The sequence below is a fragment of the Oryctolagus cuniculus genome, chromosome 19 (assembly GCF_051225735.1).
Source record: "Oryctolagus cuniculus isolate XC-2025 breed Fujian yellow rabbit chromosome 19, ASM5122573v1, whole genome shotgun sequence".
In the NCBI taxonomy this organism is placed as follows: domain Eukaryota; kingdom Metazoa; phylum Chordata; class Mammalia; order Lagomorpha; family Leporidae; genus Oryctolagus; species Oryctolagus cuniculus.
The window spans coordinates 44,410,487-44,434,835 of record NC_142885.1 but is presented as its reverse complement, the minus strand read 5'-3'; the positions used below and the strand labels follow the sequence as shown (position 1 = coordinate 44,434,835).

The following is a 24,349-nucleotide window of genomic DNA, read 5'->3' as shown; positions in this document are numbered from 1 at the left end:
CGCTAGACTGGATAAAGAAATTATGGGATATGTACTCTTTAGAATACTATACCACAGTAAGAAACAATAAAATCCAGTCATTTGCAACAAAATGGAGGAATCTGGAACATATCATGCTGAGTGAAATAAGCCAGTCCCAAAGGGACAAATACCATATGTTCTCCCTGATCGGTGACAACTGACTGAACACCAAAAAGGAAACCTCCTGAAGTGAAATGGACACTATGAGAAACGGTGACTTGATCAGCATAGCCCTGACTGTTAATGAACAACTTAATACATTATCCCTCTTAGTAGTTTTTTTGTCTGCTCTACTTAATATGACTGGTTTAATTCTGTAATTAATACACAGTTATTCTTAAGTGTTGAAATTTAACTGAAATGTGATCCCTGTTAAACATAAGAGTAGGAATAAGAGAGGGAAGAGATGTACAATTTGGGACATGCTCAAGCCCCAAATGGTAGAGTTAGAAACATACCAGCGGACTCCAATTTAATCCCATCAAGGTGGCATGTACCAATGCCATCTCACCAGTCCAAGTGATCAATTTCAGTTCACAATTGATCATAATGAAAGGACTGAGAGTCAAAGGAAGCACATAAAGAAGTCTAGTACCTGCTAATACTAACTGATAGAATAAATAAAGGGGAGAGTGATCCAACATGGGAAGCGAGATACTCAGCAGACTCATAGAATGGTGGATGTCCTAAACAGTACTCCTGCCTCAGAATCAACCCTAAAGGCATTCGGATCTGGCTGAAAAGCCCATGAGAGTATTTCAGGCATGGAAAGCCAAGACACTCTGGCAAAAGATCTCTGTGAGTGAGATCCCAGTGGAAAGAACAGGTCTTCAAAGAAGGAGGTACCTTTCTCTGAAGGGAGGAGAGAACCTCCACTTTGACTATGACCTTGTCTAAACAAGATAAGAGTCGGAGAACTCAAGGGGCTTCCATAGCCTTGGAAACTCATGACTGGTGCATGGGGAGATTACTGATGCCATAAACAGGAGTGTCAATTTGTAAAGTCAACAACAGGAGTCACTGTGCACTTACTCCTCATGTAGGATCTCTGTCCTCAATGTGCTGTACATTGAGACTTAATGCTATAATGAGTACTCAAACAGTATATTTCTCTTTGTGTTTCTATGGGGGTGCAAACTGTTGAAATCTTTACTTAATGTATACTAAACTGATCTTCTGTAAAAAAAAAAAAAAGAAATTGTCAATTCCCAACTTGACTCTCACTGGGATTAAACATGACAATAGGTCTGATCTGATTTCATCAGCATTTAAAAAATCATCTATTATTTTTCACTTTATGTTTCTGTGTGGGAGCAAACTGTTGAAATCTTTACTTAATGTATGCTAAACTGATCTTCTGTATATAAAGAGAATCGAAAATGAATCCTCATGTGAATGGAAGGGGAGAGGGAGTGGGAAAGGGGAGGGATGCGGGTGGGAGAGACGATATGGGGGGAAAGCCATTGTAATCCATATGCCGTACTTTGGAAATTTATATTCATTAAATAAAAGTTAAAAAAATGTTTATAAAATAGCAGCAAACTTGGTGAACCATTACAGCTAGGTACTGTTAATATGAGTAAGGACGAACAATCTCAGCTTCTTAGCAGTGCAAAAAAAAAAAATACTAAAAAGCTGAACAAAATAAAATGAAAATAAGAGACCCTAGATTTTTCTCCATCTTCAACCCTCACACTACGAAACAAGGCAGAATCTGTGTATAAAATAATTCTTCAAGGTACCCCTTTTCTGATTTATTTTACTTAGAAAAAACAAATATTGTAACAAATAGCTTCATTACATGTCAATGACAATTGTGCAAAAAAAAAAAAAAAGTTGTCGCTCCAACCTCTCTGCTAACTGAATGCCTCGAAGAAGTGGAGAGCAAACAGAAAATTCAAGTACGCTGAATATGACTTTGCAGTGAAACTAACGCAATGTTCAAGGGCGCAGCACGCCATACCCGAGGTCCAGCCCTCCCTGAGGACGCCTGCCCCTCGCTGTCGAGAGAAGCTGTAGCTGCGGAGGAGCCCTTCGCGCCATCCACATGCTAACCGGGCTTTTTTCAGACTTTTCCGAGGAATGTCCTGATGGGAATGCCAGCAGAAGGGGTGGGTACTGGAGAACTCAAGACTGGGGGCAGGATGGGGAGAGGCCAGAGAGAAGAGGGGAGGAGTCAGCTTGATTTGCATAAACCATCCCATCTACCACTCGGGAATAATTTTCAAAGTGCTTTAAGAATGGAATGGTTGCAGCCGGCGCCATTGCTCAATAGGCTAATCTTCCGCCTTGCGGGCCGGCACACCGGGTTCTAGTCCCGGTCAGGGCTCCAGATTCTGTCCTGGTTGCCCCTCTTCCAGGCCAACTCTCTGCTGTGGCCAGGGAGTGCAGTGGAGGATGGCCCAAGTGCTTGGGCCCTGCAACCCATGGGAGACCAGGAGAAGCACCTGGCTCCAGCCTTCGGATCAGCGCGGTGCGCCGGCCTCAGTGTGCCGGCCGCGGCGGCCATTGGAGGGTGAACCAATGGCAAAGGAAGACCTTTCTCTCTGTCTCTCTCTCTCACTGTCCACTCTGCCTGTCAAAAAAAAAAAAAAGAATGGAATGCTTTATAACAATGCTCAAATGTGGGCCAGACATGCCAATCAGCACCAAAAGATCAGTTTTTTCCTAATACAGGATGCCACGGTCGCTGTACCCTCTCTCAAACAGTAGGAGAAAAGATCCTATTCCAGATCCCACCCTCTGCTTCCATGTCCCAAAGAGTTTTGGTTAGGGCCCGATAGCTGCATTTCTCTCCCAGATGATATGGCGGAGTCTGGGATGAGCCACGCGTGGAAGGAAAAGTGCCGAGTGTGGCAAGAGAGGTGGGGTTATCACCCAGCACCCCCATCCAACCAGCCACGTGCTGCCACAGCTGGTGGAGACTGGAGGCGCTTCTCCATCCAATGGGGTTCAATCACAGCAATTTATTTTTTGGTACTCCCTCCCCATCATGTGCCCCCTCCTTATTTCTAATTCCTTGTTGAGTTCATTGCTTGGCAATCTAATCATTCCATAAATGGCCTACACAGTTCCTTGAAATGCCACTACAAAAAGGGGTGTTATGCACTAGTTCGTAACATGAGAAAGAGTCTCTTCTAATTGGTTCCCATATTGCAAGCGTACATATTGTTTAGCTACTCTGCAGGGTTTCCGGTAAGCATTTTATTATCACTTTTAACATAATCAAACAACAACTGTTCGCATATACAGGGGATTCCCTTATGTTGTACTTTAATAGGCACCACACGCTTTTAATTGTTGTTTGGATAGGACCTTTTTCTCTCACTTCTAACAGATCTTTAAATATGATCTACGTGGGAGCAGATTTTTTTTAAAGTTTCATCCTAAAACACAAAGAACAAAACATAACAAGAGAGGAGAGTGCAGATGATGACACTCCTCTCTCGCTCGGCCCACCTGGCATCCTCACAGGTCGATGTCCTGCACGTCTGTAGGGGTGCTGGCTTGGTCCAGTTCATCCTCCGACTTGGATCCGTCGCGCTGCTCCTGACGGAACTGCTGCAGGCTGTTGAGAAGCACGGCCGCAATCTGCTCCTGGCAGGCTCTGAGACAATCCACATCCGTGTTGGTGATCTTGGCTAGCAGCTCGCTCAGGGCATCGCAAGTGAGCGAGCTCACTTCTTCGTCCTGCTGGAGCCCGCGGATGGCTGCCCCCACGCTTCCAGTCGCGATCATGGACGGCGGGTACATGGCGAACTTGAAGTCGGTGGCGCAGAGAGCAATGAAGGTCTGCGCGTGCTTGCGGATCAGAGACAGCTTCTCCCTCTGCTGCGGAAGCTTGCGCAGGATATGCTCCTGCAGTTTTGAGGGGAGACGGCAGCCAGGTTCCACTTCAGCTTCCCCAGCACCACCAGCTCCCACTCCAGCAGCTCCTGGGGCTTGATGGAGTTGCCCGTGTAGATGCACAGCTTCTCGGCCGTCAGCAGGATGGTCTCTTTCAGCTTGGAGGCCAGAAACATGCACACGGTCCCCAGCAGCTGCAGATGGGTCTTGGGAGTCGGCACCCCGGCCAGGAAGGGTCCAGGTAGTTCATGGCCAGCGGGAAGACCTCCTCCTCACACTTCTGTTCCTTACAGACCTCCAGCGTCCAGGTGGCCACCATCCTGTGCATGTAGGGCTGGATGTCCTTCTGCACACACTTGAAGTAGCAGCACTGGGGAAGGTAGCGTTCCTCGATGGTGAGCAAGTTCTGCAGGGCCTGGTCGTCCAGCAGGTTGCACGGCCCTGCGGACGGGGTCCACCTCGCAGCACAGCAGCTCCATGCCAGCCGGGTGACCCTTCGTTCCCCTGCCTTCTCCGGACTGCAAAAGTTAGGGTTTTTTTTTTTTTTTTTTTGGAGGGGGAGGGGAGAGAGTTCCCCTTACCTCCTTCCTTTGGCTAAATAGGGAGTTTTCAGGGGGCGAGGCGAGGGCAGAGGGAGAAGAGGAGGAGCCGAGAGGAAGGGCTGGGCGGTGGGCGAGCAGAGCCTCCGGGGCTGCCTGCCTCGCACCCGACCTCCCCTCAAACTTGTCTCGCTCTCTCCCGGAAAAATTTTTCTTAAGGTGAGTTGAGTGTCAAGAAATCTTTATTCTTGGCTCAGCTATACCTATCCTTAAGGTATAAATACATTCTAAAGTCATCCCCCAGGGCAAATTGGTCATTATAAGAAACTAAAATTACCAAAGTAAAAAACCAAATGCCTTACATTAGCCCTATCTATTGAATGATGACAATAGGTTCCCAGAAACTTCTAACAAATTGTAAAGTCTACTGCAACTAGAAACATAATGTAAATAAAGTGAGTTGAAGTATAAAACAGTAGGAGTTGATTGGGCTTTGTTGAGTTGTAGAGAGCATAATTAATAAAAAAATGGACATGTTCAGATCATTGTGGCATTGGGAGGAAGTAGGCCTGGGAGTACATGTCTGTAATTTCTGCACAGAATTCATAACTCTGTTTCTTTTATATGAAGTTACCAATTTTTAAATAGAGTAAATAATTTATATTAAGAGAGTCAAACAAAGCAAATATACTGTCCATATTGGTCCTATAGAAAATAATATTTTCCATGTACTTTTTCTTTTAATGATCTCTTTCTTTACTTGAAAGAAAATGAGAAACACAGAGAACTTTCATGTACCAATTCACGCTTCTCCAGTGCCAAAAATAGGTGGGGTTAGGCCAGGCTGAAATATGGAACCTGGAACTCCATCTGGGTCTCCCATGTTTGTGGCAAGGACCCAACTATTTGGACCATTATCTACTGCCTTCCCAGGTGCATCACCAGGATGCTGAATCAGAAGCAGAGTGATTGAGACTTGAATCAGCACCTCCATATGGGATGTGAGTGTTTTAAGGTACAGCCTAACCCACAGGGCCACAACACCCACACCTGCCACTTTGCATTTAACAAGAAATTTTAGCCCAATATTACATAATAGAACACTTTATAGAAATATTTTAGCATGCTAATTTTAACTAATGTTTAATTTATTTGAATATACCATTTTAACATTGAGGTTAAAGTAAGGTACTTTTCCAAACTTACAATATGCTTTGCTTCATTTTGAGGTGATATCTGATTGAACCATTACCAGGTATTTGCATTTATAGATGCATTTTATCCAAAGGACTTTCCCATTTATCAGCCTCTAAAATGAATAAAACCTATATGTCTTTGAATCCTAAGGAAGTGAAAATCGATTGTGAACTTGAAAAGGTAATGGTGAAGGTACTTCAAAAAGCTCAAAGGAAAATGAAATGAAAAGATAAGTTCATTTTTGTGCAAAAAGATTGAATTACATACATAGTTTTTATTTTTGGTAACACACATTTTCCATGAAGTTTTAGGAGACTGTTCACATGAATGACTTCAAAATTTTTTACCTTAAAATAAACTTGCATTGTAATCCCATTTTTCAGGAACTTTTGAAGTCCTTAGTATGATTTTAATTTAATTCTGTGAGATGCATGAAATATCTCAATGTAGCACACTGGAGTATAATACTTTTCAAGTAGTTCAATTTGGATGGTATTTGAAGTAGAAAAAAATAATGCTATAATTTATAGTGCTATGAAATAGATAATGTTATATTTACAGAGTTATTCAGTATTCCAAAAACTAAGCAACTGTAAACAAACACACACAACACTCTGCCCATAGGGATCTAACAACAATGCCAAGACCATATTCATCTCCAACAAAATTTATTCAATAAAAAATTGAGCTCAATGTTCAGACTGTGTGTGTGTGTGTGTGTGTGTGTGTGTGTGAAGCCCACTGTATATACAAGTGCCTAGAATACTGACTGGCACATGGTCAGTGTTCAACAAATATTTTTGGAATATATGAATACACGACACTCATTTGAGGAATGGCTTTTGTCTTCCCCATGAGCATAAATGTACAACGGTAGCATTAGAGAAATTGTTGAGAATTGTAGTAGGCAAAAAACCTCCCCAGAACCACAGGCACTGTGGTAGGGCAACAACAGAAAAGACAGTCTTACAAACCCTCTACACAGAAGGATCAGAAGGGAAGGGAGTGCGCTATTTCTATAAGAAGAGAAAGGTGAACCAAACAGGTCATGTGGATTATCTACAGCAGAGAAATAAAATACTTTTCTATCAGTGAGCTTACAGTGTCTTCTGTTTGTTTTGAACTAAAAGATTGAAAGAGAGTTGTGTTATTCAGGTGCAAACCCTTCACTGACCTCTCAACTTTTACAAGGTGCCTTAACAACTTTAGACATTTTAGTTATTGGTTCAAAGACAAAATGTTATGGGTGTGCACAGGGTTTGTCACCTCAGTTGCAAATAACTTGAAGCAAAATTAAATTCAATTTAATTTTCCTCTGGCACAGTGAGTGAGTGTTCAGATTGGCCATTTGCAGTTCAAAGAAACTGAACTATGCTGTGCTTTTTGCATAAAACTTTTTCTGCCACATGTATCCCATGTGATATACTTGTACCACACTTAAATAGCAATTCTTCTCATTGCCTATTAGGAAAGGGATTATAGTATTAATACAGCCTTGAAAGTTTTGAATGGAAATGCTAAATTTCAGTGAAAATTCTCAAATAACATGACACTATTTGTTAACTCTTACAAGGCTGATGGTATCTAAGGTGCACACATTTCATTAAAATTACTAAATTCTTTAATTTCTACATTTTAGAATGTCAAATGACCCAGATTTTATCTATTTTACCTGAAGAAACTCTGAAAAAAGTACAGAAAAGTGGTTTTTGGTGAATTAAAAAAACTGAATGTCCCAACTTCTACAGTATAAAATGCATCTCTCTGGCTTTTTTAGTTATTTTTTCTACTTTCTCTCCATGCAGTAGATAATTATTCATTGCTCATTACAAGCCAGGAATCAGTTTTCAGAGAACAAAACCACCATCTGCATTTGCAGTATCAATCTGTAACATATATCCTTAGGTCTTTAGATCTGACAGAGACTTTGGATATCACTTTAGGCCAATTTGACATTTATATTTATGTGTGTGTATGTGCGTGTGTGTGCATGTATATATCATGGTTCTATCATAGATCTACTATGAACTATATATACATTGTTCCAGCTAGGAAGAAAAGTCAAGTTTAAGTAGATTTCTGTTCTCCAGAGATACTAGTGTAGTGAAGAATCAGAATTTCTCATTGCTATGATTTGAATGTGGTTTCTCTCCTCTGAAACTGATCTTGAAATGTAATCTCCATTACCAGATATTCCAAGAACAAAAGTGGAGCCTGTAATAGGTGATTAGAGCTCTGCCCCCATGAATGGATTAATGCATGCATCCAATCAAGGATTAATGTGTTGGGTTTTCTCAAGGATATTTTTTCTAATATCTTCATGAGAGTATTTTTCTCATACTTTGAATCAGAGTATTATTTTTCTAGAGGTTCTGGATGAGACATTTCTGAGTTTCTCCCATGCCCTTGCCTTTGCCTAGGTGATGCCCTACACTGCCTCAGGACTCTGCCAGCAGGAAAGTGGTCCCCAACTGGGACCTCTACTGTTAGGCTACAAATGTCAGCCAGAATAAACGTTTTCTTTTTAGAATTTATTCAATCTGTGTTGTTGTATTTTTAGCAATGGAAAATGGGCAATGAGAATAAGCACAAATATCAGTATTAAAGATGTTGATGAAGACACTTTGGCTCAACCTTGGAGGTGATGAATGAGAATATTGAGTGAATGAAAATATTAAGTTTGCTAATTCAACAAACCACTGATTTGAAAACCACTCATCTTGTTTAATCTCTTAATTTTAAGGCTTTTAAATCCATAGAGAATTGGTATAGAGCAAAGGGTGACATAAAATCCTAGAATAGGGGCTTGTGTTGGGGCATAAATCCAGGTAAGCCAGCAAATTGAAGCATCCAATATGAGCACTTATTCTAGTTCCAGTTGTTCCATTTTTGACCTAAATCCTTACTAATGCATGTTGAAAAGAAATGGAAAATGGCCCAACTGGATGGACTCCTAATACCCACACCAGAGACCCAGATGGAGTTTCAGAATCCTACTTTCATCCTGCCTCAACCCTGAGCATTAATACTATTTGGAGAGTAAAAAGATGATCTTTTTTTCTTCTCTCTTTTCCTCTATCCTCTTTCCTTTCTTTCTTCTCTTCTCTCTCTCTCTCTCTCTCTCTCTCTGTCTCCCCCTTGCTCTCTCTCTTTCTCTCGAACTCTATTTATTTCAAATAAATAAATGTTTTTTAAAAAAAATTCTGACAAAATATCTCCATTAAAAAAGTCTCAGCAGTATAAGCACAGAAGTTTATACCATTAATGCTTACATTAAAAAAGAGAATTGGGGCTGGCATTGTGGCATAGTGGGTAAAGTAGACACTTGAGCACCTCTATCACATATGGGTGGTGGTTAGAGTTCTGGATGCTCCACTTCCAATCCAGCTCCCTGCTGATGTGCCTGGAAAACAGGGAAGGATTGCCCAAGTGCTTGGGCCCCTGCACCCATATGGGAGACACAGAAGAAACTCCTAACTCCTGGCTACAGATCTGCCCAGCTGTAGTGTCCATTTGTGGAGTGAACCAGCAGATGGAAGATTCTCTCTCTCTCTCTCTCCCTCCCTCCCTCCCTCGCTCCCTCTCTCTCTCCCTCTCTCCCTTTCTTTCCCTGTAAACTCCATTTTTTAAATAAAAAATAAAGAAACAGTGGTCTCAAAGCAATACTGTAAACTTCCCACTTAAGAAAATAGAAAATGAGGAGCAAATTAAATCTAATGTTAAATAGAAGATAGAAAATAATCAAAATAAATCAGTCAATGAAATTAAAAATAGAATAAAGAAAAACCAATGAACCATATTTTTCTTTAAAAAATGAAGACTTAATATGTGTATTGGCCAAACCCAGCTACGATTTAAACATACATATGGAAGAAAATAACAAATTGCAAATATCATAAAAGGATTTCCCATGAGATCTTACAGGTACTGAAGGAAGTGTATTATGGCTAATTTGACCTCCATGAATTCACCAAATTAGATAAAAATGGGAAAAAGAATGTGAAATAGCAAAGCTCATCAAATAAGAATTAGCAGTACTGTATATATTAAATAATTGAATTTATTATTAAATATTTCCCACAAAGAGACTCCCAGGCCAAATAGAGCTCGTGGATTCTACAGGATATCTTAAAAAAAAAAAAATACTAGTTCTTGACAAACCTACCAGAAAAGTTTCCAGCTCATTTTATGAGGTCAGCATTCACTTGATATCAATATTTGACAGAGTCAGTACAAGAAAAGAAAAAGAAAAGAAAAAAGATATCTCTGATATCTCTCACAAATATGAACATAAATTCTTTATCAATATTAGTAGATGAAATCCATCCGTGCATTGAAAAGATAATCTCAGTAATATGGGATTTGTTCCAAGAAAGAAAACTTGATTCAACATTTAAAAATTGATTTTTGTGGCTGGCACCGTGGCTCAACAGTCTAATCCTCCACCTAGTGGCGCCGGCACACCAGGTTCTAGTCCCGGTCGGGGTGCCGGATTCTGTCCCAGTTGCCCCTCTTCCAGGCCAGCTCTCTGCTATGGCCAGGGAGTGCAGTGGAGGATGGCCCAAGTACTTGGGCCCTGCACCCCATGGGAGACCAGGAGAAGCACCTGGCTCCTGCCTTCAGATAGGCGCGGTGCACTGGCCATGGCGCGCCAGCTGCGGCGGCCATTGGAGGGTGAACCAATGGCAAAGGAAGACCTTTCTCTCTGTCTCTCTCTCTCACTGTCCACTGTCTGTCAAAAAATCGATTTTTGTGAACCACCTTATCAGCAGATGTAAAAAATGATTATCTCAAAAGATACAGGCAAAAGCTCGACAAAATTTAATACATGGACATTATAAAAACATTCACTAAACTAGGAATGGAAGGAAATGTTTGCAGTTTGATAAAGGTGATCTAGAGAAGCCTGTTTATATTCACTTACTAGTGGAAGATCAAACTCTTCACTAACAACTCAGAAAAAGCAATGATGTTCATTTTCACTGTTGCTACTCATCATTCTACTGAAAAATTTAGTCAGTGAAATAATGGTAGAAAAACAAACTCTCAAAGAAAAAACAACAATAAATATTAATAAGTCAGTTGATTCAGCTTTCAGGATAAAAGATCAGTATAAATATCCAGTGTATATCCAAATATTGGCAATAACAATTGAAAAGTGATAGAAAATATAACATTGATGATAGCACTGATAAAATTAGTTGTGAAAACAAAGAAAATATTTGAAATAATCATATGTATCAACTTACAAAACATTGATGAAAGTAATTAAAGTATACTCAGATAGACAAATACTGGTCCTGTGCTTATGGGCTGAAAATCTACATTGCTAAAGAAGTAATTTTCTCAATAAATATCTATATTCAGTCCAATCACAATCAAAACAACAGCAGATTTTTAAAAAATTTTTGTTTATTCAAAAAGCAGAGATACAGAGAGAAGGAGAGACAGAGAGAGAGAGAGACAGAAAGAGAGAAAGTCTTCCATCTGCTGGTTCACTCCCAAAATGGTGCAATGACCGGGGCTTGGCAAGGCCTAAGCCAGGAATTTCTTCAGGGTCTCCCATGCAGATTCTGGGGCCCTAGAAATTGAGCTGTCTTCTACTGCTTTCCCAGATTCCTTAGCAGTGAGCCAGATAGGAAGTGGTGCCCATGTGGGATGCTAACATTTTAGGCTGAGGCTTAACCCAATATGCCAAAGCTCTGGCCCCAACAGCAGAGTTTTTAAAGATATTGATAAGCTGATGTAAAGTTGTGTATCATTATATAGAGAATCTACATTAGCCAAGCATCTTTTAATAAATTTTAAAACTAAAATAATCAAGTTAGTATGGAACTGCCAAAAATAGTGTGGGGAGCAACTCGGACTAGACTGTTACTCGAATTAAGACTTATTCTATGCATCTGCTCTCCCACAATATGGCGCTGGGAGAGGAGGAAACAGCTTCTACACAGCTGCCTCCAGTTCAACCAATAAACTGTAGGACCTGCTCCTGATTGGAGGAGAGCAGCATGCTCAGCGTGTGGGTAGCAGAGCACGGATTGGTGGAAGAGGACTATAAAGGAGGAGAGAGACAACATGCACCAGGAACACCTGAGGAACATCTGAGCAGCCCCCAAGAGAGCCGGCTGGTGGTGTGCCGCTCCCCTGTGGAAGTGGGGAAAGTGGCAGGGGGAACCGCCCTTCCACGGAGGTGGAAGGGTCGGTAGCCAACCCGGGAAAAACCAGCAGCAAACGCGGGAAGGGCCGAGCAGACCAAAGAACAGCGCAGGGTCCTGTGTCATTCCTCCACGAAGAGGGGGAGCGACATAATGGTGCCGTGACTCGGATATGAAGCCTCGGCAGGGTCCTGTGTCGTTCCTCCGTGAAGAGGGGGAGCGACATAATGGTGCCGTGACTCAGATAGGAAACCTAGGCAGGGTTTAGTGTCGTTCCTCCACGAAGAGGGGGAGCGACAAATAGACATGCGGATTAATAAAACTACTTTAATAGAAACTACTTAATAGACCTCAGATGTAGACTCACAATACATATTCAGCTAATTTTTACAAAGTTAAAAGTACCAATTCTTCAAAAGGAATGAAGTCTTATCAACAAATCGTGCTAGTTCAATTAAAATAAACATAAAAGTAACTTCACCTCATATCTTGACTGTATATAATATCCAATATTAAATGGATGACAGACCTAAATGTAAAACCAAATGCTATAAAGTTTCCTTCGGAAGTAATAAGAAAGAAAAATAATTTTACAATTGAGTTAGAGGATAGTTTATTTTTAAATATGACAGAAAAACCATGAACAATCAAAGAATAATGAAACACACACTAATGAATGAAATTGTCAAAATTCAATGCTTTTGTTTATCTTGAAACATGATGAAGAGAGGTGTGTCATAGAATTACAGAAAACGTAATTCCCAATTACACTTTTGGTAATGATCTTTTATGTGCAATAAATGGAAAACATTTATAACAGAGATCATCCAATTAAAAATTAGATAACTCGTGTGAATAGGTAACTCATCAAAGAAGTGAAGATTTACAACTAAGAATATAAATAATTGTTGAACATCTTAATTAAAATCACAATATGGGGGCCAGTTGTGGCATAGCAGGTGTAGCCACCACCTGCAGTGCCAGCATCCCATATGGCTGCTCCATTTCCAATCCAGCTCTCTGCTGTGGCCTGAGAAAGCAGTGGAAGGTGGCCCGAGTCCTTGGGACCCTGTGCCCTTTAGCCTTATGTTTAAGACCCCCGTGACTTACATTGTAGTGCCCAGGTTCAATTTCCAACTCCAGCTCCTGATTCCAACTTCCTGATAATACGGACCGGCAAGTCAAAGGCAATGGTTCAAGTGACCTGATTTAGGCCACTGATGAGGGAGAACTGGACAGAGTTCTCAACTCCCAGCGTGTGGCTAGGCCAGTCTTAGTCATTGCCAGAATTTTGGGAGTAAACCAGTGAATTTTCTGCTGTCTGTCCCTGTTTTTTATTCTCTCTCTTTATCTTTCACTCAAATTAATTTAAAAAAAATAATAATCATGCTGGTGCCATGACTCACTAGGCTAATCCTCCGCCTGCAGCACCGGAACACTTTGTTCTAGTCCCAGTCAGGGCTCCGGATTCTGTCCCGGTTGCCCCTCTTCCAGACCAGCTCTCTGCTGTGGTCCGGGAGTGCAGTGGAGGATGGCCCAAGTGCCTGGTCCCTGCACCTGCATGGGAGACCAGGAAAAAAGCACCTGACTCCTGGCTTCAGATCAGCGTGGTACGCCAGCTGCAGCGCACTGACCACAGCGGCCATTGGAGGGTGAACCAATGGAAAAGGAAGACCTTTCCCTGTCTCTCTCTCTCACTGTCCACTCTGCCTGTCAAATAAATAAATAAATAAAAATTAAAAATAATAATCAAGTTCACAAATGTGACTGTAAGCCTTCTATACCTGCTGTTTGTTATACATCATAACCATCTAACTTTTGGTTTGAGTATAAATGGTGAACTTGCATAAATTGAAGTCATTAACTTACGTATGAAGAATTGGAAAATAATTGTCTCTTCCTAGTTTTAAGGCATATAGCATAAATAGCTCCAAGAAACACTGTTCCATTTTCTTGTTTACTTTAATTTCAAAATTAATGTCATAGTCAAAAGCTATTAAACAAAATAATGTAAAGTAAAAATGAAATCCTCCCCCGGATTCCTTCACAATAACCTTCCTGGAGTGGGCATTTGTCCTCATGGATTGAAATGCCAGTTTATGTGCCAGAGTTCCATATCTGCCAGTCAGGATTTGATAGCTGATTCCAGCCATTTACCAAAGCAGAACCCTGGTAGCACCAGGTAAAAGCTTAAGTAGCTGGGTTCCTTTCATCTGTGTGGAAGACCTGGCTTTAGTTTTTGCCTCTGGCTTTGGTCCTGGCTCATCCAGACCTTTGCCAGCACTGGGAGTAAACTAGATAATGGGAGCTCTCTCTCGGCTCCCCCCTCCCCCCATCTGTCTCTTTGCCCTTCAATTAAATTAAATTAAACAAGAATTCTCCAACCTTAAAAGTATCCATTTAAGAGACATGTAAACTGTGATTGTGGACAACTGACTTGGTGTGTGCTGTCCACAGGCACAAAATAAGTTGCATGTTTTAGGCATATTCTTCAAGATACCTGTGTTCAATGTCATGTGCTTAGATGAATCTGGTAAAGTTGTTAAACACACCTCAACTTGAAAAGCCTGAAGGGCTAGAGAGTGGACTGGCAGAAGGGGAAACTCATGTTTCTGATCACTCAGGGTCCACATAGATGATCAGGCTCTCCAGGGCTTTGCTTCCCTATGTACATCCTCAAAAAAAAAAAAAAAAAAAAAAAAAACAGACTTTGAGACGGGCTCACTGTGCCTTGGTTACCAGTGTCTGGGCCTTTTGGCACAGAAATCTCATGCACACAAGTTGCATAAAGCAGGTGTAGTACTCATGGATAAACAGCAAGGGACAACAGATGCCTAGGGCAGAGAGCAAGCCCGGCCAGTGAGGTTCAGGACAGCTGTCTAGGAATGACAGGACCTCCACTGCGTATTTCCCACTTGAGAGCTCCAGAACCCCAGGACCACGTGAGTATGCACTTGAAGTGTTGAAGGACAACCTGTTTGTAAGGGAACTGGGACAGAAGCAGGCAGCTATGGTCCCAGTTTCCTCCCCCATTTCATTTTTTCTCAGCAAAATTAATGGTTATTCTTGAAAGCTGAAGTGAGAAATGAAGAACTGGTATCAACCCAAGGCCATCTGGAGACCTGTCCAGCACACTGCATGTGGGAGCTTGCTTTATTTCACATATTCCATGAGCCTGTGCACAGTTAAACATAAAAATAACAGCTCTCAGACTTCGCCACAATTAAGGTATAGGAGTCAGGATTTCTTTTTTGGAAAATCCAAGTAAAAAATGTGAAATATGTGAGTAAGCAGCTCTAAATACAAAGTTGAATCTGATATGTTTGAAAAAGATAATTACTGACATGCACACTGAAATACTAAGGAAAAGAAAACATTTTGGTTTTCAAGGATTCAGAAGGTGATTTTTCCTTATAAAGAGAGATTTTGTTCCAGCTGTAAGCAATCATCCAAACTTTTATCTTAAGCAGTTTGAAACTGATAACAATATTGTTCCAAAACAATTATTATCTAAAGATAATTAAATAGGCTGGCGCTGTGGCTCACTAGGCTAACCCTCTGCCTGCAGCACAGGCACCCTGGGTTCTAGTCCCGGTCGGGGTGCCGGATTCTGTCCTGATTGCTCCTCTTCCAGTCCAGCTCTCTGCTGTGGCAGTGGAGGATGGCCCAAGTGCTTGGGCTCTGCATTCTCACAGGAGACCAGGAGGAAGCACCTGGCTCCTGGCTTCGGATCGGTGCAGTGCGCCAGCAGTAGTAGCCAGTTGGGGGGTGAACCAATGGAAAAGGAAGACCTTTCTCTCTGTCTCTCTCTCTCTCTCTCTCTCACTATATAACTCTGCCTGTCAAAAAAAAAGATAATCAAATAAAAAGCACTTGACTCTAAAATATTGACAATTTCTATGGTGACTTTATAAAGAAGCTATGTAGGAACTTCCTATATCTAGATATTTAGTCTGCTACTAAATTATATTGAAAAAGCCTTTATCAGGAGTAATTATTTCTGTTTGTAGGTCATTGATATATTTTCCTTATTTATACATTGATTTTCACCTCACTCTGAATAATTGCAGCAAAATTATCGCAAGTAATATTTCACCTAATGTCAAAGAAATTAATTTATTCTTTTCCATATTCACATCTATGGAGTTGTTCTATTTTCCAATTGTCATTTTTCAACCATGGCCTCTCTCATTGACCCAGAAAAAGCCCCCTTCCATGTCATAGATTGTCTGGTAGTTGAAGCTGTGTTACAGGCATCTTCTTGGTTGTGGGACAGATTCAAATGCTCACTTTGCTTACCTTGCCTTTTTTGCCTATCACTAAACCCAATCTTTTCCTAACTATCCACACAATCACTTCTCCCTCTCCAGTTATTTATAATGTAAGTTGTGGTGAGAGGTATTATGTTCAAAGTACCAAGGGAACAGTGCCTAGAATTCCAACATAAGCAATTAGTTCATGTCATTTCTGAAACTTATTGTAAGATCCTAGTGTCCCAAGTTCATATTTAGCATTCATGAGTAAGAAAAACTCAGGTTCATGCCATTAACTTATATCATTTCTGTTTCATTCCATTCTCTCTCTTCCTTACAGAATGATGGTAGCAGTAGTAGGTATCAGGTGCTAACCCACTGTATCTGATATTATCTTATGCATGTTATGTTTTGATTATATTTTATTTTCCTGTTAGAGGTGGAATTCTGTTTCTCCTTTTTTAAAGATTTATTTATTTTGAAAATTGGAATTAGAGAGAGATAGATTTCATCTACTGATTCACTCCCCAGATGGTCATAATGGACAGGTCTGGACCAGGCCAAAGCCAGGAGCATGAACTTCATCTAGGCCTCCCACTTGGGTGGCAAGGGCCCAAATACTTGGGCCATTTTCTACTGATATCCAGGCCATTAATAGGAGCTAGATCAGAAGTGGTATAGCTGGGACACAAACTAGCACTTATATGGGATGCCACAGGTGGTAGATTTACCCACTGCCCAACAAAACTAGCCTGGATTTGGTTCTTCAATCATAAATTATAAATTTGGAATTTGGGTTCATAAAACCACCCCCACAGACTTGGACAATGCCAGACTCATTTCTCATCAGCCCAAATAAGAAAATAACACAGATTTATAATATGGAAATTGGGAATGGAATGAACAGAATTGGCATTTGTCTTAGTGCATTTTCTGTTACTAACAACACAATACAACAGACTGGGCAAAGTACACAGGAAAAAGACTTACCCTGGCTTGTGACGGTGGTCCAGGTTTAGAGGCCACATCTGGTGATGGCTTTCTTGCTGGTCGAGACATCGTCTTGCAGGTGGAGGGCACCAGTCACTATGGAGCTTCTGTCGCTGGTCTGTTCTCAAGATAATCTGTTAACCCAACATTCACATGCATAGGTTAACCCAGTCATGAGAAGGTCCCACCTTGGTCCCACTTCTTAATATCTCATAATGGGGATTAAATTTCAACAAGTTTCAGAGGAGGCAGATACATTTAGACAACAGCAGCAATCTAGAACTCTTTCAAACATCATCTGACCATGTGCTCATCTTATAAAATTTTGTAGAACTCATTACTGAGACATTTTGTAAGCTTCACATGTCATGTTTTAGGTCCAACATACTTTTTAGTTTATTTTTGTTCATTACACATAATACTTTTATTAAGCCATGGAGCTAAAATTATAACATGTCATTTGTATAGGAATTATTTTGAAAATATAATGAGACTATAAAAAATCTGGAAATAGGGCGGAGCCAAGATGGCGGAATAGTGAGGGCGCGCACCGATAGTCCGGGAAAATTTAGTTTAATAAAAGGGGAGTTACGGTAGCCGCAGAAAATAGAACCAAACAAAAATTGCAGGGGAAACCCTTCTGAATGGAGCAGGCGTGAATCGGACGACCTACTGGGAGAACAAGGTCGCCCACCGCACGGAAGCAAAGTCCCGGGACCCAGCCGCAGAAGCCCCAGGGTCTGCGCGACAGTGCTCCAAGGAGAGTGCACGCCACACAGAAAACAGCGGGGAGACTTGAGACGCTCAGGGCTCCGAATCCACACTTCGGCGCTGGAAGGGGAGGTGAGCTCAATAACCCGAGACATTGGTGGGGAAACGGGGGTCAGAATCTAGAGGGGGGCCGGAAAGTGCAGCAAACTCACTACCGGAAAGAAGGAAAAAAAAAAGCTTCGGGGTTTCTCTTCCCCCTAACCTTGCAAAGGTTACAAGCCTGCAAGACTTGAAGAATTCCCAAGAGACAAAGAGCAGGCCTCCTCTTTGGATTTACATATCAGTGGGGGAGAGTTAAGGAACTGAGTCACTACAATTCAGTAGCCTAGGCAACCCAGTGGGAGTCCAGAGGAGCCAAAGACTGGAAGCTAAATACCATCAATTCTGCACAGCCCTGCCCTGCAGTGTTACTTACCCCCTGAATAAATAAAATAAATAAATAAATAAAAAGAGAGAGATTTACCACGCATAACCTGAGGGTGTCACCTTTGCACACCCTTAACCTGGAAGAACCAGGCAGAGCTCTCAGGCCCCACCCATCTCAAGCCTCCAAGGCTCCTCCCACAGCAGGCAGTCCACTTAACACGGACACAGTATAAAAAAAAAAAAAAAAAAAGAAAAAAAAAAGCGCACAGTGACGCAAGAAGAATTAACTATGCCGAGTAACAAACACAGAAATAGAGGGAGCAAGATCAACGATGACACTATGATGCCTCCAAATAAGCAAAACACCCCAAGCCAAGAGTATGAAGATGATGAGATAGAAGAAATGCAAGATACGGATTTCAAAAAATTTATGATAAGAACATTTAGAAGTTTTCAAAAGCAAATCCTTGAACTACAGAAATCCTTAATGGACAAGATTGAAAATCTTTCTCGTGAAAATGAAATTTTAAGGAAGAGTCAAAATGAAACTCAGAAACTAGTAGAACAGGAAAGTGTAATAGTCAAGAAAAATCAAAATGAAATGAAGAGCTCAATAGATCAAATGACAAACACATTAGAAAGCCTTAAAAACAGAATGGGTGAAGCAGAAGAGAGAATATCGGACTTAGAAGATAGAGCACAGGAAAACATACAGTCAAACCAAAGAAAAGAAGAGGAAATTAGAAACCTGAAAAATATTGTTGGGAATCTACAGGATACTATTAAAAAAAACCAACATTCGAGTTCTAGGAGTTCCTGAAGGCATGGAGAGAGAGAAAGGATTGGAAGGCCTTTTTAGTGAGATACTAGCAGAGAACTTTCCAGGTTTGGAGAAGGACAGAGATATCCTAGTACAGGAAGCTCATAGAACCCCCAATAAACATGACCAAAAGAGATCCTCACCACGACACGTGGTAATTAAACTTACCACAGTGAAACATAAAGAAAAGATCCTAAAATGGGCAAGAGAGAAACGTCAGATTACTCTCAGAGGATCTCCAATCAGACTCACAGCTGACTTCTCATCAGAAACCCTACAAGCTAGGAGGGAATGGCGAGACATAGCACAGGTGCTAAGAGAGAAAAATTGCCAGCCCAGAATATTATATCCTGCCAAGCTCTCATTTGTGAATGAAGGTGAAATAAAGACCTTTCATAGCAAACAGAAATTGAAAGACTTTGTGGCCACTCGTCCGGCCCTGCAAAAGATACTTAAAGATGTGCTACACTCAGAAACACAGAAACACGGCCATCAATATGAAAGAAGGGAAAGGAAGAACACCTACCAGTAAAAGAGCATGGGAAGCTCAAAGCATATACTAGAAAATATTTCCGGGAAAATGGCAGGGCAAAGTCACTACGTATCAATAGTCACATTGAACATTAATGGTCTGAATTCTTCAGTTAAAAGACACCGTTTGGCTGACTGGCTCACAGAACACAACCCAACTATTTGTTGCCTACAAGAAACACATCTCTCTAACAAAGAGGCATGCAGACTGAAAGTGAAAGGTTGGAAAAAGATATTCCATGCCAACAGAAACCAAAAAAAAGCAGGTGTAGCCATATTAATATCAGACAAAATAAACTTTAATACAAAAACTGTTAAGAGAGAAAAAGAGGGACACTATATAATGATTAAGGGTTCAATTCAACAGGAAGATGTAACTATTATAAATGTATATGCACCTAATTACAGGGCACCGGTCTATTTAAAAGATATGTTAAGGGACTTAAAGGGAGATTTAGATTCCAATACAATAGTACTGGGGGACTTCAATACTCCACTCTCAGAAATAGACAGATCATCCGGACAGAAGATCAACAAGGAAACAGCAGATTTAATTGACACTATTGCCCAAATGGATCTAACAGATATCTACAGAACTTTCAACCCTACATCTACAGACTTCACATTCTTCTCAGCAGCGCATGGAACCTTCTCTAGGATTGATCACATACTAGGACATAAAGCAAATCTCAGCAAATTTAAAAGAATTAGAATCATACCATGCAGCTTCTCAGACCACAGTGGGATGAAGCTGGAAATTAGCAACTCAGGAAACCCCAGAAAGTATGCAAACACATGGAGACTGAACAACATGCTCCTGAATGAACACTGGGTCATTCAAGAAATCAAAAGAGAAATCAAAAACTTTCTGGAAGTAAATGAAGACAACAACACAACATATCAAAACTTATGGGATACAGCAAAAGCAGTATTGAGAGGCAAATTTATAGCAATAGGTGCCTATATCAAGAAATTGGAAAGGTACCAAATAAATGAGCTTTCAGCGCACCTCAAGGACCTAGAAAAACTGCAGCAAACCAAACCCAAATCTAGTAGGAGAAGAGAAATAATTAAAACCAGAGAAGAAATTAACAGGATTGAATCCAAAAAAACATTACAAAAAATCAGCCAAGCGAGAAGCTGGTTTTTTGAAAAAATAAACAAAATTGACACCCCATTGGCCCAACTAACTAAAAAAAGAAGAGAAAAGACCCAAATCAATAAAATCAGAGATGAAAAAGGAAACGTAACAACAGACACCACAGAAATAAAAAGAATCATCAGAAATTACTACAAGGACCTGTATGCCAGCAAACAGGAAAATCTACCAGAAATGGATAGATTCCTGGACACATGTAATCTACCAAAATTGAACCATGAAGACATCGAAAACCTAAATAGACCCATAACTGAAACAGAAATTGAAACAGTAATAAAGGCCCTCCCAACAAAGAAAAGCCCAGGACCAGATGGATTCACTGCTGAATTCTACCAGACATTTAAAGAAGAACTAATCCCATTTCTTCTCAAACTATTCAGAACAATCGAAGAAGAGGGAATCCTCCCAAATTCTTTCTATGAAGCCAGCATCACCTTAATCCCTAAGCCAGAGAAAGATGCAGCACTGAAAGAAAATTACAGACCAATATCCCTGATGAACATAGATGCAAAAATCCTCAATAAAATTCTGGCCAACAGAATACAACAACACATCAGGAAAATCATCCACCCAGACCAAGTGGGATTCATCCCTGGCATGCAGGGATGGTTCAACATTCGCAAATCAATCAATGTGATTCACCACATTAACAGACTGCAGAAGAAAAACCATATGATTATCTCAATTGATGCAGAGAAAGCATTTGATAAAATTCAACACCCTTTCATGATGAAAACTCTAAGCAAATTGGGTATAGAAGGAACATTCCTCAATATAATCAAAGCAATTTATAAAAAAACCCACAGCCAGCATCCTATTGAATGGGGAAAAGTTGGAAGCATTTCCACTGAAATCTGGCACCAGGCAGGGATGCCCACTCTCACCACTGCTATTTAACATAGTTCTGGAAGTTTTAGCCAGAGCCATCAGACAAGAAAAAGAAATCAAAGGAATACAAATCAAGAAGGAAGAAGTCAAACTATCCCTCTTTGCAGACGATATGATTCTGTACTTAGAGGATCCAAAGAACTCTACTAAGAGACTATTGGAACTCATAGAGGAGTTTGGCAAAGTGGCAGGATATAAAATCAATGCACAAAAATCAACAGCCTTTGTATACACAAGTAATGCCATGACTGAGAAAGAACTGCTAAGATCAATCCCATTCACAATAGCTACAAAAACAATCAAATACCTTGGAATAAACTTAACCAAGGACGTTAAAGATCTCTACAATGAAAATTACAAAACCTTAAAGAAAGAAATAGAAGAGGATACCAAAAAATGGAAAAATCTTCCATGCTCATGGATTGGAAGAATCAACATCATCAAAATGTCCATTCTCCCAAAAGCAATTTATAGATTCAATGCAATCCCAATCAAGATACCAAAGACATTCTTCGCAGATCTAGAAAAAATGATGCTGAAATTCATATGGAGGCACAAGAGACCTCGAATAGCTAAAGCAATCTTGTACAACAAAAACAAAGCCGGAGGCATCACAGTACCAGACTTCAGGACATACTACAGGGCAGTTGTAATCAAAACAGCATGGTACTGGTACAGAAACAGATGGATAGACCAATGGAACAGAATTGAAACACCAGAAATCAACCCAAACATCTACAGCCAACTTATATTTGATCAAGGATCTAAAACTAATTCCTGGAGCAAGGACAGTCTATTCAATAAATGGTGCTGGGAAAACTGGATTTCCACGTGCAGAAGCATGAAGCAAGACCCCTACCTTACACCTTACACAAAAATCCACTCAACATGGATTAAAGACCTAAATCTACGTCCTGACACCATTAAGTTATTAGAGAACATTGGAGAAACCCTTCAAGATATTGGCACAGGCAAAGAATTTCTGGAAAAGACCCGGGAGGCACAGACAGTCAAAGCCAAAATCAACTATTGGGATTGCATCAAATTGAGAAGTTTCTTTACTGCAAAAGAAACAGTCAGGAGAGTGAAGAGACAACCGACAGAATGGGAAAAAATATTTGCAAACTATGCAACAGATAAAGGGTTAATAACCAGAATCTACAAAGAGATCAAGAAACTCCACAAAAACAAAACCAACAACCCACTTAAGAGATGGGCCAAGGACTTCAATAGACATTTTTCAAAAGAGGAAATCCAAATGGCCAACAGGCACATGAAAAAATGTTCAAGGTCACTAGCAATCAGGGAAATGCAAATCAAAAGCACAATGAGGTTTCACCTCACCCCGGTTAGAATGGCTCACATGCAGAAATCTACCAACAACAGATGCTGGCGAGGATGTGGGGAAAAAGGGACACTAACCCACTGTTGGTGGGAATGCAAACTGGTTAAGCCACTATGGAAGTCAGTCTGGAGATTCCTCAGAAACCTGAATATAACCCTACCGTTCGACCCAGCCATCCCACTCCTTGGAATTTACCCAAAGGAGTTTAAATTGTTAAAGAAAAAAGCGGTCTGCACCCTAATGTTTATTGCAGCACAATTCACAATAGCCAAGACCTGGAACCAACCTAAATGCCCATCAATGGTAGACTGGATAAAGAAATTATGGGATATGTATTCTTTAGAATACTATACTGCAGTAAGAAACAACGAAATCCAGTCATTTGCAACAAAATGGAGGAATCTGGAACACATCATGCTGAGTGAAGTAAGCCAGTCCCAAAGGGACAAATACCATATGTTCTCCCTGATCGGTGACAACTGACTGAACACCAAAAAGGAAACCTCCTGAAGTGAAATGGACACTATGAGAAATGGTGACTTGATCAGCATAGCCCTGACTGCTAATGGACAACTTAATACATTATCCCTCATAGTATTTTTTTTTGTCTGTTCTACTTAATATGACTGGTTTAATTCTGTAATTATCACACAGTTATTCTTAAGTGTTGAAAATTAACTGAAATGTGATCCCTGTTAAACATAAAAGTGGGAATAAGAGAGGGAAGAGATGTATAATTTGGGGCATGCTCGGGCTGACTTGCCCCAATTGGTAGAGTTGGAAACATACTAGGGGATTCCAATTCAATCCCATCAAGGTGGCATGTGCCAATGCCATCTCACTATTCCAAGTGATCAATTTCAGTTCACAATTGATCATAATGAAAGGACTAAGAGTCAAAGGGAGCACATAAACAAGTCTAGTATCTGCTAACACTAACCGATAGAATAAATAAAGGGGAGAGTGATCCAACATGGGAAGTGAGATACTCAGCAGACTCATAGAATGGCAGATGTCCTAAATAGCACTCTGGCCTCAGAATCAGCCCTAAAGGCACTCGGATCTGGCTGAAAAGCCCATGAGAGTATTTCAGGCATGGAAAGCCAAGACACTCTGGCAAAAAGATCTCTGTGAGTGAGATCCCAGTGGAAAGAACAGGTCTTCAAAGAGGGAGGTGCCTTTCTCTGAAGGGAGGAGAGAACCTCCACTTTGACTATGACCTTGTCTAAACAAGATAAGAGTCGGAGAACTCAAGGGGCTTCCATAGCCTTGGAAACTCATGACTGGTGCATAGGGAGATTACTGATGCCATAAACAGGAGTGTCAATTTGTAAAGTCAACAACAGGAGTCACTGTGCACTTACTCCTCATGTAGGATCTCTGTCCTTAATGTGCTGTACACTGAGGCTTAATGCTATAACGAGTACTCAAACAGTATATTTCACTTTGTGTTTCTATGGGGGTG

General features: G+C 40.7%; 1 long non-coding RNA gene and 1 pseudogene across 2 annotated transcripts in view; both read right to left on the bottom strand.

Annotated features, from left to right (window-relative positions):
* LOC149120525 (uncharacterized) overlaps positions 1 to 24,349 on the bottom strand; it is a 67,118-nt gene that overhangs the window by 39,905 nt on the left and 2,864 nt on the right. For both annotated transcript variants that reach the window (XR_016226207.1, XR_016226206.1), the window contains one exon: positions 17,005 to 17,138. This is a non-coding gene — a long non-coding RNA (uncharacterized LOC149120525). The remainder of the gene's footprint in view (positions 1 to 17,004; positions 17,139 to 24,349) is intronic.
* Positions 3,441 to 4,590, bottom strand: LOC149120526 (G1/S-specific cyclin-D2 pseudogene; annotated as a pseudogene).